At 46.4% G+C, this 11,815-nt stretch overlaps 1 long non-coding RNA gene across 1 annotated transcript; it reads left to right on the top strand.

Annotated features, from left to right (window-relative positions):
• Positions 1–1,249: 1,249 nt before the first annotated feature.
• Positions 1,250–10,035, top strand: LOC134471600 (uncharacterized). The gene is made up of 2 exons (XR_010041078.1): positions 1,250–9,535; positions 9,931–10,035. It is a non-coding gene; the product is annotated as an uncharacterized LOC134471600 (long non-coding RNA).
• The last annotated feature ends 1,780 nt before the right edge of the window (positions 10,036–11,815 follow it).

The following is an 11,815-nucleotide window of genomic DNA, read 5'->3' as shown; positions in this document are numbered from 1 at the left end:
AACCTGCTGCATTGTATTTCAGAACATGCAAGATACAGAATTTATTTAAGCATTTTTCATTTTTCTCTTGATGGATTGATATATAATTTCCATTATTCTTAGTACAAACAATATGCTGCAAACATCTTGATAACTCTTGAGGCTTTTAATTATTTAAATACTAAAAGCATAGTTGTCCTTTGCTTTCAGAAGTTTTCAAAACACCTTGCTTAACTATTGTTCCTTGAGTGCTGGCCAAGGACGTGCCCTTCCGGTCTCTCCCGGGATGCACTCCTGTGCCCTCTTTGGCTTCCGAAACCCTCTCAGGCAAGTAGTTCGACCTCTCAGCGGAGACTTCTGCTGCCCCCCCTGCTTGGAGGCCTTCACGTGGTCAAATCTAATCTCCTTACAAACTTTACCACTTGTGAAATGCCATCTATTTCTTAATTTGGAGATTTTTTCAAAATATCTCCAACAATGGGAAAGAATGTATAATTGGGGGTATCTGGGAACCACAGCTGCAAATGGTTACCGTGCGAGAAAACTTTCTCTGACATCCCTTGTTTTATCTAAGAATTCTTGTATTTGAGTCAAGCATTTAAAATTCCTGTCTCACCCAGGAAATCTGGGGTTCCAGGAGACATTCTGGGTTTACCCCTTAGTCTGTGAAACAACCAGTGTACCTCGGTATAACTCAGTTAGATGAATTCAATATGAATGCTATTTATCGTCCTGATTAGTCCTCAGGAAAGAGACGCAGATGGTGCCATTTACCTCTCTGGCTCAGAGGGGAGCACAGCAAATCTGCTTCCTTTGTGTTGGTGGCATTATTTTTGTCTCCTTGAGTTGTTTCCCCTTGGAAAAGGGCATGTCGAGTGATACAGAGCCCAAGCCTTGTAAAACACTGTGTATACGGGGTCTCATATGACCCTTAGCATCTGCCTGTGCCAGGGCAGTGCTGCACACCTGTGATCCCAGCCCTGAGGGAGGCTGAGGCAGGAGAATCAAAAGTGTGAGTCCAGCCTAGGAAACTTACTGAGATTCTGTCTCAAAATAAAAATAACGAAGATTCTACCTCCAGCAACACGCACGCAAGCACACACGCAGGCCAGAATCTGATGTCTGTTAAGACGCACATTAGTTTCTTGAAGATGCTGTAACACATCACTACAAATACGATGGCGTGAAAGGACACGAGTTTGTTCTGTTACAGTTCTGGAGGTCAGAAGCCCCGCTCACTGTCGAGGCCTCTGCTGTTCCTTCTGAAGGCTCTAGGGGCGCAGGTTCCCTGCCAAGGTTCGAGTCTTTTCCCAGCTTGCAAAGTCAGCAGCACAGCTGCCTCCAGTGTCTCCTTCCTTGTCCCTCTGATTCTGTTGTCATCTTGCCGTCTGACTCCCTGCCCCCCTGTTCTAAGCACCCCTGTGATGTCAGGGCCACTGGGATAATCCAGGATAATCTCTCGTTTCAAAACATATAGTGTAATCAAATTGGCAAAAAGTGCCTTTTGCCACCTAACGCAACCTCGCAGTTTCCAGGGGCCAGGACGTGGACAGACGTGGGGGAGTATTTTTTCAGCCCGCCACGTACGGCTCCGCAGGCGAAGTGACTCGCGTACCAGAAACGAATTGCACACTGCGGGGCGCACTAGCGAGACTCAAGAAAACTGCAACTTCGGAAAAAAGACTCTATTTTACGTAACACTTTAAAGGATTCTCAGAGTCCTGGAAGTCAACACACACGATCCTGGGTAAGCACCCTTAACGTAGAATCCCAGCACATCAGGCAGCCGCCACGATGCTAAGGGAACGCCAAGGGACCGGGGCGCCTTTACGTTCGCGTCGCTTAGTCTGCCGGGACAGCAGGTGGCGCTCCCGCCCACCCGTCCGGCTCCAGGCGCCGGTTCAGGGCAAGGGAGCGTGGAGTCGCCTTGGTTCCTGCGGTGTTCCAGGCCGCGGGTACGGAGCAAGGATGCGCGGGCCCGGAGGCGAGGAGCGGCCGGGGAGGCTTCGCCGTCGTGGCCGCGAGCAGCTGGTGACGTTGCCGAGTGCGCTGCAGAGACCCGCGGCAGATATGGATGAGCCTGCCAAGGAAAAAAACGAAGCCCTTCCTCGTTATTTAAAAAAAGCATGGCAACAACTGCTGCTTGATTTCGGAAGCGGGCTTCCTCGCGCGTCTCGGCGCACCGCTTCTGCCCCCAGGCCGGCTGCCTGCTCGCCAGAAGCGAGGATGTGCGCGCCCGGGTCGGACCGGAGGCTTCCTTTCTCGGAGGCGGAGCCTTCCGGCCGAGGACGGGCTGAAGTTATATATTGGAAGCCGTAGGACAGAGTTGCGTGGAAGACGGCGCGGCCTGTCCGATTTAGAGTCTGGCGGAGGAGGTGCTGGGAGATTGCAGGCGCTGGAAGCCATCTGGATAGGAGTAAAACACGGCCCCTTTCCGGAGAGCATGTAGCCGGAGAACAAGGCTTCTCAAAGTCTGGTCGTAGATCAACTGTCTGTCACTAAGGATGGAGATTACTGGGTCTTTCACCTGCTAAATCAGTTGGAAGGATGGGAGGTGGTGACTGCGGCTGAATAGCTATATCTATCTTATTGAAATATTTTTATTTTTACCCGAGATTGAACCCAGACCCTTGTGATGTAGGGGAAAGAAACTTCCAGCCTACTAGATGTCTGATACAAGTTCGTGTTCTTTAAAATCGAAGAATGAATTTTAAGAACAATGGAGGTTAAGAACAGAATATATTTATTGAGAGAAAGAAAACGTCCGTAGGAGAGACAGAAGAGATCCCAGTGTGTTGCCAAAGACTGTCTTTTTTAGGGACTTTTATAGAGTAAATCCACAAAGTGAGGCAGGTCTAAGGTAGGGGAAACAGGGGAACTCACAAAATGGGCATGAGGTGGGGCAGAACTATGACCAACCAATAAGATTAATCCTCAGGTGAAGTTGATTAAATCGGGGACAAATGAGGAAGCAAGTTTCATAGCCAGAGGGCATGCATACAGAGCAGTGACTCTTCCTTAGGAGGTTAGGATAGTGACTCCTGGCTTCCTCGGGGTGATAGGGACCTACTTAGAACATCAATTCCTGATGTTTATCCTTAGGAAGTAGGTGGGTGCATTTGATTTATCTTTTGTCTTAAGGTTTGGCCCACAGAGGAGGTGCCTGTCTCCCCCACAGTTGCAAGGTGTCTCATCTTCTGCACTGGCTTCCTTGAGGGCCCAGTCCTGTGTGACTGCCTGTCATATTTCTTTCTAACTCAGTTGCTTGTAACACTCGCACATGGTAGGAAAGCGCTCTACCACTGAGCTGTCCCCGCAGTATTTTTAATAAATTCCCTGAATGATCCTCCCACTTTCTGAGTTTGGGAACCACACCTCCAGCTCTTGATACCCAAAGTGGGTGGAGCAGATAAAAGAACCAGCCAGAGAATACACATCTTTCAGAGTTGATTCTCTAGTCTCACCAGCTAGAGGTCATGTGGACTAAATAATCAATTCTTTTCTGTCTTATAGTCTTCACCTGTTAAACCTCAAATCCTCTTAAAAACTGTCCCCAAATACTTCTGGGAACATTTTGTTTTCTCCTCCCTAATAACTGCTTCCTGTGACTTGCATTAAGGGAGGCACAAAAGTGGCCTCTGCAGCTTAGGTCCCCAGTCTCTCTTTTCCTGTGGGGCGCTGCACCAGCTCCCCAAAACTGCAGAACCTAAACAGCTAGAAGGAGCAAATTTCTCCTTAGGTCTCAAGGTGCTCAAATCATGCTTTGTTCCTGCAAAGCTCCTGATTCCAATGCAGCGTCAGAGTTTGTCTATTCTGTGGAGTGGCTCGTTGATTCCTCAGCATCTGTATGAAGATGATCTCATTATTGCAGCGGTTTTCCCAATTAGGAAACTAAGGCTCAGGGATGTTATGTTTCTTTTTTGGGACAATGCACCAGCTGTGTATAAGAAGAACAGGACTTTGAACTCATTTCTGTCTGACCTTAAACCCATGTCCTTCATGATCAGAGTGTATTGTTGCTTTTTTTTTTTTTTTTTTAAAGCTGTGTTCTGTGCATTGGAATCTGAGGTTCAAACACGCCTATCACTTAGATCAAGCAGGACGTGGAACTGCTTGGCCACTGCTTGCGACACTTCCCTGTTACCTCCTACAATTCCTCTTGAGATTCTGGAGTGCCCCCCTCCACGGATCTCTCTCTCTTGTTGCCAAGCTGACCCTGTGACACGCGGCTTCATTACCCTGCTCCACATATTCTGACATGGTTGGTAGTGATACCCCAATCTGCCTCTGACTTCTTTTCTGGCCCGATTCCCTCCTCTTCCTCCTCATACCCTGTCCCCTCTGGTCCTGTTTCTTGCCCACTTCTACTGTGGCACACTTGTCAGAGGCAGCTGAGATGCTACTTCCTTCATGTAGCTCTTCTGATTCTTCTGATTCAAGGATGCAACCCTTGAATTTCCCAAACCTTTTATTTGTACATTTCCTAAGGGGCTTAGTAATAACAACCATCACTTAGGGAGAAATGACCGGACTGCGCACACTACAAGACCCTTGGTAGCAGCAACCTTCCAAGGCCAGCAGGACAGCTTCCATTCTATAGGTTAGGAGAACTGGACCTGTAGGAAGCTAGCAGCCCAAGAAGACACAAAAAGAACATGAGGAGAATCGAGTGTTCACCCAGTTCTGTCTGTCTTTATGGTTCTCAAGCCTCCTTCAACCTTGTGTATAGGTTTTTAAATTTTTAGTTAGAAATACAGTCTGATGAGTTTCATTTTAGAAATATACTTGCATCCAACCTATCTTGACCATTTCACATCCTGTTACTCCTCCCCTCACCTCAATCCCCTTCCTTATCTCCCAAAGTCTACCTTTCTGATTCCTGACATCTCTTCTTTAACTATTACGTTATTTGTCTAGGTTGCTTATGTAAGGTAGCCCAAGTAATATTTAACTATCTGAGTCTAGCTTATTTGCCTTACCGTGGTGGTCGTGAGTTCCTGCCAATTTCCTGCAGATGACATGACTCCATTCTTCCTTCTAGCTGACTGACATTACACTATGCATAATGCCACATTTCCTTTGTCCATTTGTCTATTGACGGACACCCAGGCTGCTTCGGGAGCTTAGTTGCTGGGCACTGTGCCACTCTAAGCCCGGGTGTGCATATACCAGTATCATATACTTGTTTTGGAAATATATCCAGGAGAGGTGTCATAGGTCAAGTGGAATTTCTATTTGGGTTTCTTGAGGAGTCTCCATACTGGCTTCCCATAGTAGTTGTGCTAGTTTATATTCCTACCAATGATATTAGGAGGGCGTCTTTCCTTCTGCATCTTGCCCTGCTTTCACATTTTTTGCATCCTTATTTTATTTTCCTTTTGAGACAGAGTTTTTCTATGTTGTTCAGGTTGGACTTGAACTCAGTATGTAGCTGTTTTCTCCATGTGGATGCCCAGTTTCCCCCAAACCATTTGTTAGAGGGGCTAGCTTTTCTCCAGAGCCTGTTTTTAGTCCCTGTGTTGAAAGTCAGATGGCTGCAGGTGAGCAGGTTTTTTTTTTTTTTTGTCTTCCACTCTATCTGTTGGTTTACTGCCTTGTTTTTGTGCCAGTGCCCATGCCGTTCTTGTTACTGTGGCTTTTTAGTGTAGCTTGAAATCCAGCATTGCAGTGACTCTAGCATTGCTCTTTTTGCTCATGCCTGCTTTGGCTATTCTGGATCTTTTGCCAGTGAATTTTAGGATTTTTTTTTTAGGATTTCTTTTTTGTAGTTCTGGGGAGAAAGTTAGTGTTTTAATAGAATTCCTATTAAATATTTATTTTTCATAGTAATGCCATTTTCAAATTAGCTCTTCTGATCTAAGAACAAGGGATATCTTTCTGTTTTCTAATGATTTCTTCAGAGTTCTATAATTTTCATCATAGAGGTCTTTCCTTGGTTAGGTTTACTTTCAAGTGTTTATTTTTTTTTAAAATGTTGCAAGTGGAATTGTTTTCCTGATTTTTCTTTTGGTGAGTTTATTATTGGTGTGTAGGAATACTATTGATTTTAATGTATTGATTTTTTTTTTATCCTACAACCTTGCTGAATTTTTAAAATGTTTATGTATTTATTTGAGACAGGGTCTCACTGTGTAGTTTATGCTGGCCTTGAGTTTACTATGTAACCCAGGCTGGCCTCAAACTCACAGCGATCCTCCTGCCTCAGCCTCCTGAGCATTGGGATTACTGGTATGCACCATGCCAGGTCACCTTGCTAAATTTATTTATCAGATCTAAAATTTTCTGGTGGAGTTTTTCTTTTTGGGGGGGAGATGGCCTTCTTTGTAAAGAATTATTATCTGTAAATTGGAGTAATTTGACGTTTTCCTTTTGTTTTTCTTTTTTAAATAAAAACTTTTTATTAGCACAGATTTGCTGAACATAATAAATTCTTTTTAAAGCAGGGCTAGTGATTGAACTTATGGCCTGTACACTGAGCTACATCCCCGGTCCCTTCAAAATTTTTGTTAATTTTCTCTTGCCTGATTGCTCCGGTTAAAGTGTTGAGTTATATATATGTATATATATATATATATATATATATATATATATATTTTTTTTTTTTTTTTTTTGGCTTTTTCGTTTTTATCGGTACCAGGGATTGAACTCACGACTGCCTGCTTTCAAGGCCGGCGCTTATGCCGCTGAGCTAAATCCCCAGCCCCTGAGTTATATATTAAATAGAGTGTTCGAAGTGACCCCGATCTCACTTCTGATTGTAAAGTGCATGATTTCAGTTTCCTCCATTCAGGGTGATGCTGGGTTTGTCTTTGGTTCATCAATCCTTTGTAATTTTTGAAGTTTCAATCTTGTTAATTTATGCTCTGATATTTATTATTACTTTCCTGTCATTGGTTTTGGGATTGGTTTGTTTTTCTAGGACCTTGAGATAAATCATTAGATAATTTATATGTGGTTGCTCTGTTTTACTAACTGTAAATGTCTGATACATTTCCCATTATTGTTTTATTATAGAAATTTAAAAAATTTCTTTCTTGATTTCTTTAGTAACTTTGCTCATTGATTATTTTGCTTCCCCCCCCCTTTTTTTTTTTAATAATTTTTTTTTGTCTTTTTCATTTTTATCGGTACCGGGGATTGAACTCATGACCGCCTGCTTGCAAGGCAGGTGCTTATGCCACTGAGCTAAATCCCCAGCCCCTTTCCCCCTTTTTTGGAGACAGAGTCTTGCTATGTAGTCCAGACTAGCCTTGAACTTACTGTGTGGCCCAGGATGGCCTGTAGCTTGCAGCAACCTTCCTGTTGCAGCCTCCTGCGAGCTGGGATTACAGATGTGTGCTGCCATACCTGGACGTTTATTTTGCTTTTGATTTCTAGTTTCATTCCACTGTGATCTGATAGGACACAGGAAATTACTTCAGTTCTGTAACCCAGGCTGGCCTCAAGCTCATGGCTATGTTCCTGCCTCAGCCTCCCGAGAACTGGCATTACAGGCAGGCACCACACACCTGGCCAGTCCCTACTAGTATACAAAAAAGTATACAAAAAAAGTATACAAAAAAACTAGTATACAAAAAATCCTAATAGTATACAAAAAAGAGAAGAACCGCGTGTGGCGGCATATGACTGTAACCCAGGCTTTTGGAGGCTGAGAAGGTATTTGTCTGTGCAGGAAAATAAAGAAAAGCAGCCCCGGCTCCCAGCTAGCCCCGCCCCTTCAGGATTGCTTCCTGCAGTTGCAGTGCTGCAGGGGTCAGGCGGGACACAGCCTCCACAAGCACCATTTATTTTTTCTGACCCTGTGTTGGCTCTGAGGCTGTTTGTTGGTTCACAGATCCCACAGTGCCTGGTGGGAGAAAGTAGCCACACCAGGACTGCGCCTTCCCCGTCTCTTTCTGTCCCTGTGCCCGCCAGTTGTATTCCAGCTGCCGCCCTCTGTGCCTCTGCAGCTTCCACTTTGCCTGGCTCCCTTGTTCAGAGACTGTCTCCCTGGACTAGGGAACAGCTGGCAGGGGAACCTCTCCACCTCCTGAGTCCGGGGAATGTGGCGGGTAGGCTGGGTCTGGGGCAGCAGCCGCCATACTGGGTTTCTTCCCAGGGAAGAATTTGTGTTTTCCAAAATGGCATGACCTAAACTTGTACTGGGGTGAGCTGACTTTGCTTCTCATTTCAACTGCCCTGTTTCTGTTCCCCGTCTCCTTCACCTTATCTTCCTGTGACTGGTCTCCCCTCTGTGTCCTGCAGCTGGGCAGGCACCAGCTGACCTTGATGAGTGTCCCCGAGCCAGCTGTGAGAGCTGCTGCCTCCAGCCTTGTATATATATATACATATATTTTAATTTTTAATTTTTGAATGACTGCCCAACCTTTCCTTTGAGACTGAAGATTTCAGAAGAGCAAGACTGGGTTTCACTCTTTCATTCTCTGTGTCCTCAGTGACTAGGGTCAGCTGGTGAATGACTGAGAGAAGATGAGCCAGCCAAGTGCTGTTGAGGTGGCAGTGGCTGCTGGGTTTTGGGTGGCATTTGGTGGGTGTGATAGTGGTGGCCCATAGTCCCTGTGAGGCCCAACTTTAGGTTCAGCTCTTTCCTCTCCTCCTCCGAGGTTCCTCCGAGGTTTGCTGGAATGAGGTCTCCAGCAGGGCTCACTGCTGTTGGTCTCACCAGTGCCAGTGAAGTTGACACCAAAGAGCGCATTTCTGCGGACTGTGGAGGGGGGAGGAGGAGAGGAGACTGAAGTCCCAGAGTGCTAGAGATTTGAGATTTGTCTTGGGCTCAGTACAATTGACAGAGGTCCGGAGAGGGACAGGAGCTACAAGCCTGTCCTTCAGACTCTCGTCTCGTCCTGACAGCAGACTGGGGTGCCCTGCAGTGGGGACCCAGCTGATTGTGTCCAGCTGTCACTGGTCCCCACCCTCATGGAATGTATGTGCTAGTGTATGTGGAGAGACTGACACATGTAAGGAAGTTAAAATAAAACCAACCTATGTTAGGAGGTTAGCCTAAGGAGAAGAGTAAAGTGGGAAAGGGATACTGGGTGTGGGGGCTGGCACTGGCAATGGGGAAGTCAGTTTTATTTATTTATTTGTTCCGGGCACACAAGGCAGGGGCTTATGCCACTGAGCTAAATCCCTGGCCCTGGAAGTCAGTTTTAAACAGGATGCTCAGCAAAATCAGCTGACTGCTGAGAAGGGGACACAGGGCATCTGAACAGAGAGGTGAAGGAAGGGAGGGAGACAGTCCCTCAGGGAGAAGGCGCTCTGGGCAGAGAGATGGCAGGTGTACTGTCCCAACTCAGGGTACCTCCATCTGAGGAATAGCAGAGAGGCCAGTCTGGCCGGAGGGGAGGGAGGGAAGAGGACAGTGGCAGCGGGGAAGGTCTGGAGGTATTGGGAGAAGGTGGCACCTGTATGCTCCCTGTCTGACCCTTAGCAACTGCAGGGGCTCTGACTCCAGCCCAGCCAGCCACAAGGACGTGTGCTGTGCCCAAAGGGAAAGAGTTGTCCAGGGGACACCAAACAGAAAAGCAGCAAATTCTTGGCTCTCAAGTTTCAACAGGTAGGTGGGGGTGTAAGGTGGGAACACTATGAAAAGGTGTGAATTCTCCCCAGAAAGATGGAGCTTTGATGCTGTGTTTTCACCAGTGAGGATGATGGGGGACCCTCTTCCTCCCCCTCACCTGGGACGGCTTGCTGACCTGCTTGTCTCTCAGCCAGAGTGAGCTCTTTGCGAGCTGGGTCTTGGCCTCATTCCACGCTGTATTTGTATGTGTAATATGGGACTGGATTTATCACTCTTGTAATGTCCTGTCTGCATTTGGCTACTTTTATTTATCACTGGAACTAGACTTGTTAAGATGTTTATAACTTGGGTTCCGTGTATCCACTGGGATACTTGGGGGGGGGCATGAATTATGGGAGAACCTTGAGCTCACTATGTTCATTTTTCTTTAGCTTTCCTCCAACTCCTAAAGGAGCTGCTGATCCAGGGAAAGTTGAGGACTGCTGGAATGAGGATCCATAAAGTCCCTCTCAGTTAATAAACCACAGTGCCTGCTCTGTGCTGACTCTTCCATATTTTGTCTTACATATTTCTGGTGTCAATCTTGGGAGGTCAGTGCTAGCCATTTCATCAATTTATGGGCAAGGTGATCATCTCCCAGGGGGTAGGGACATCGCCCAGGTAAGAGAGCTGGGACTGGAACCTAGGTATGTGCTTGAGGCCCATGTCCTGTGTCCCCTTCTCCAATTCCTCCAAGCATGTGTGTGTGATCCTAAAGACCCATCCTGGTGTTGTCATTTGGAATATTCTATCAGTTTTATTAAATTGTATGTTTACTTTTAGTTTGGGCCAATCTCCTCTTTGAATATTGTAGGATACAATTTTGTTTTTGCTCTGTGGTAAATTTAGCCCTGCCCCTTGCCGCTCTAGATCAAACCCAGCTCCCAAATATTAGGCAAGTGCTCTACCACCGAACTATGTTCTCAGACCTTTATGTATTTTATTTATTTATTTGTTATTATGTTTTTAAAAAGATGAATCCTGAGTCTTAAAATTCTGGAATTCGATGAACAAAACTGAAGGGTTTTTTGGTGCCTGTATATGCATTTGTCTAAATTTCATGTATCCAAGTAAATAATTGAATCATTAATACCTCTGCCAATAGCCACTCTTATGGGATGCTTGCTCAATGCCTGACACAGTCTCATTAGACCCTCTCAATGTCCCTATGATATAGGTGCTTTTATCGTGCTGTCTTGTACTTAAGGATACTGAGGTCTAGACTCATGACCTAAGTTGCTCAATGTGACACAGCTCCTGAATGGCAGAGGTGGTATTTGAACCCAAGTCTGGAAGAGGAACTATCACCTTGGACTGCCAAGCCCCTTGCCTCAACCTGTCAGCAGATCTATGCCTGTGTGTGCCTCAGTGGTAACACATGGCCAATAGTGCTGGGTGGTTGGAGAGAGCGCATGGAGTTACTTTGCAGCCTTATGGTAGATGCAGGCAGGACTCCCTGTCTGCCCTGCCTGGCCTCAGTGAGGGACCTGGCATTCAGGCTCTGGTGAGGGGGCAATCAGGAGCCCAGACTTATCATACCTCCCCAGTGGGCGATGTGAGCCACTGCTTGGCCAATCTTCCTTCTGGAAAGTGGCAGCAGGCTGCCATGTCTCTCTGTGCTGCCTAGGTGACCTTCAACCACCAGTAACCAAGGAAATGATTAGATTGGAGCTGCTCAGGAAACCCTCCTGGTGCCTGGGACTTCACATTTCAACGTGCAAACTGTAGCTGGCATCTGCCTGGTCACATATGTGTCACTGCTTAAGTGCTCTCCTCTCACTGGGCCCTCTGCACCTCCTGAAGAGCATGTCCATTTGCTAGATGGGGAAACAGTCCAGGAAAAACGAGATAAACAGCCTGGAGTTTCCACAGAGCCAAGGCTTGAACCCAGGTCTTCCTGATTCCGAATGTCTTTCACTCAAGACCAGTGATTTCTAGAGGTCATTACAGGGAGCCAGGTGACATGGGCAGGTCAAGTGGAGGACTGAGGGAAAGAGGATGCCAGTCTGTCCTCTTCGTTCAGGAGCCTACGTAGGGTTGATTTAAAGGAAGATTTGTGCTGCTGATGAAACATTTTGGAGGCTGCCACAAACTGTTACTTTCTCCCTGGGGATGGGGTTCAAGTGCCATTTCCTAAGACCCCTGATTCTCCACAGGGACAAGAAGAGGCGCACTCTCTTGGAGGATGTCCTCCACTCGGGTCAGAGTGGGAGCACAGGAAGATGCAAAAGGCGACAGAAGACCAGGGCTCCGGTTCTGACTGGGACACAACTTGAT

The sequence above is a fragment of the Cavia porcellus genome, unplaced genomic scaffold, assembly GCF_034190915.1.
Source record: "Cavia porcellus strain 051 isolate PalLab524CR breed Dunkin Hartley unplaced genomic scaffold, mCavPor4.1 scaffold_19, whole genome shotgun sequence".
Classification (NCBI taxonomy): domain Eukaryota; kingdom Metazoa; phylum Chordata; class Mammalia; order Rodentia; family Caviidae; genus Cavia; species Cavia porcellus.
The sequence above is the reverse complement of the archived record's forward strand: the minus strand, read 5'-3'. Positions and strand labels throughout refer to the sequence as shown.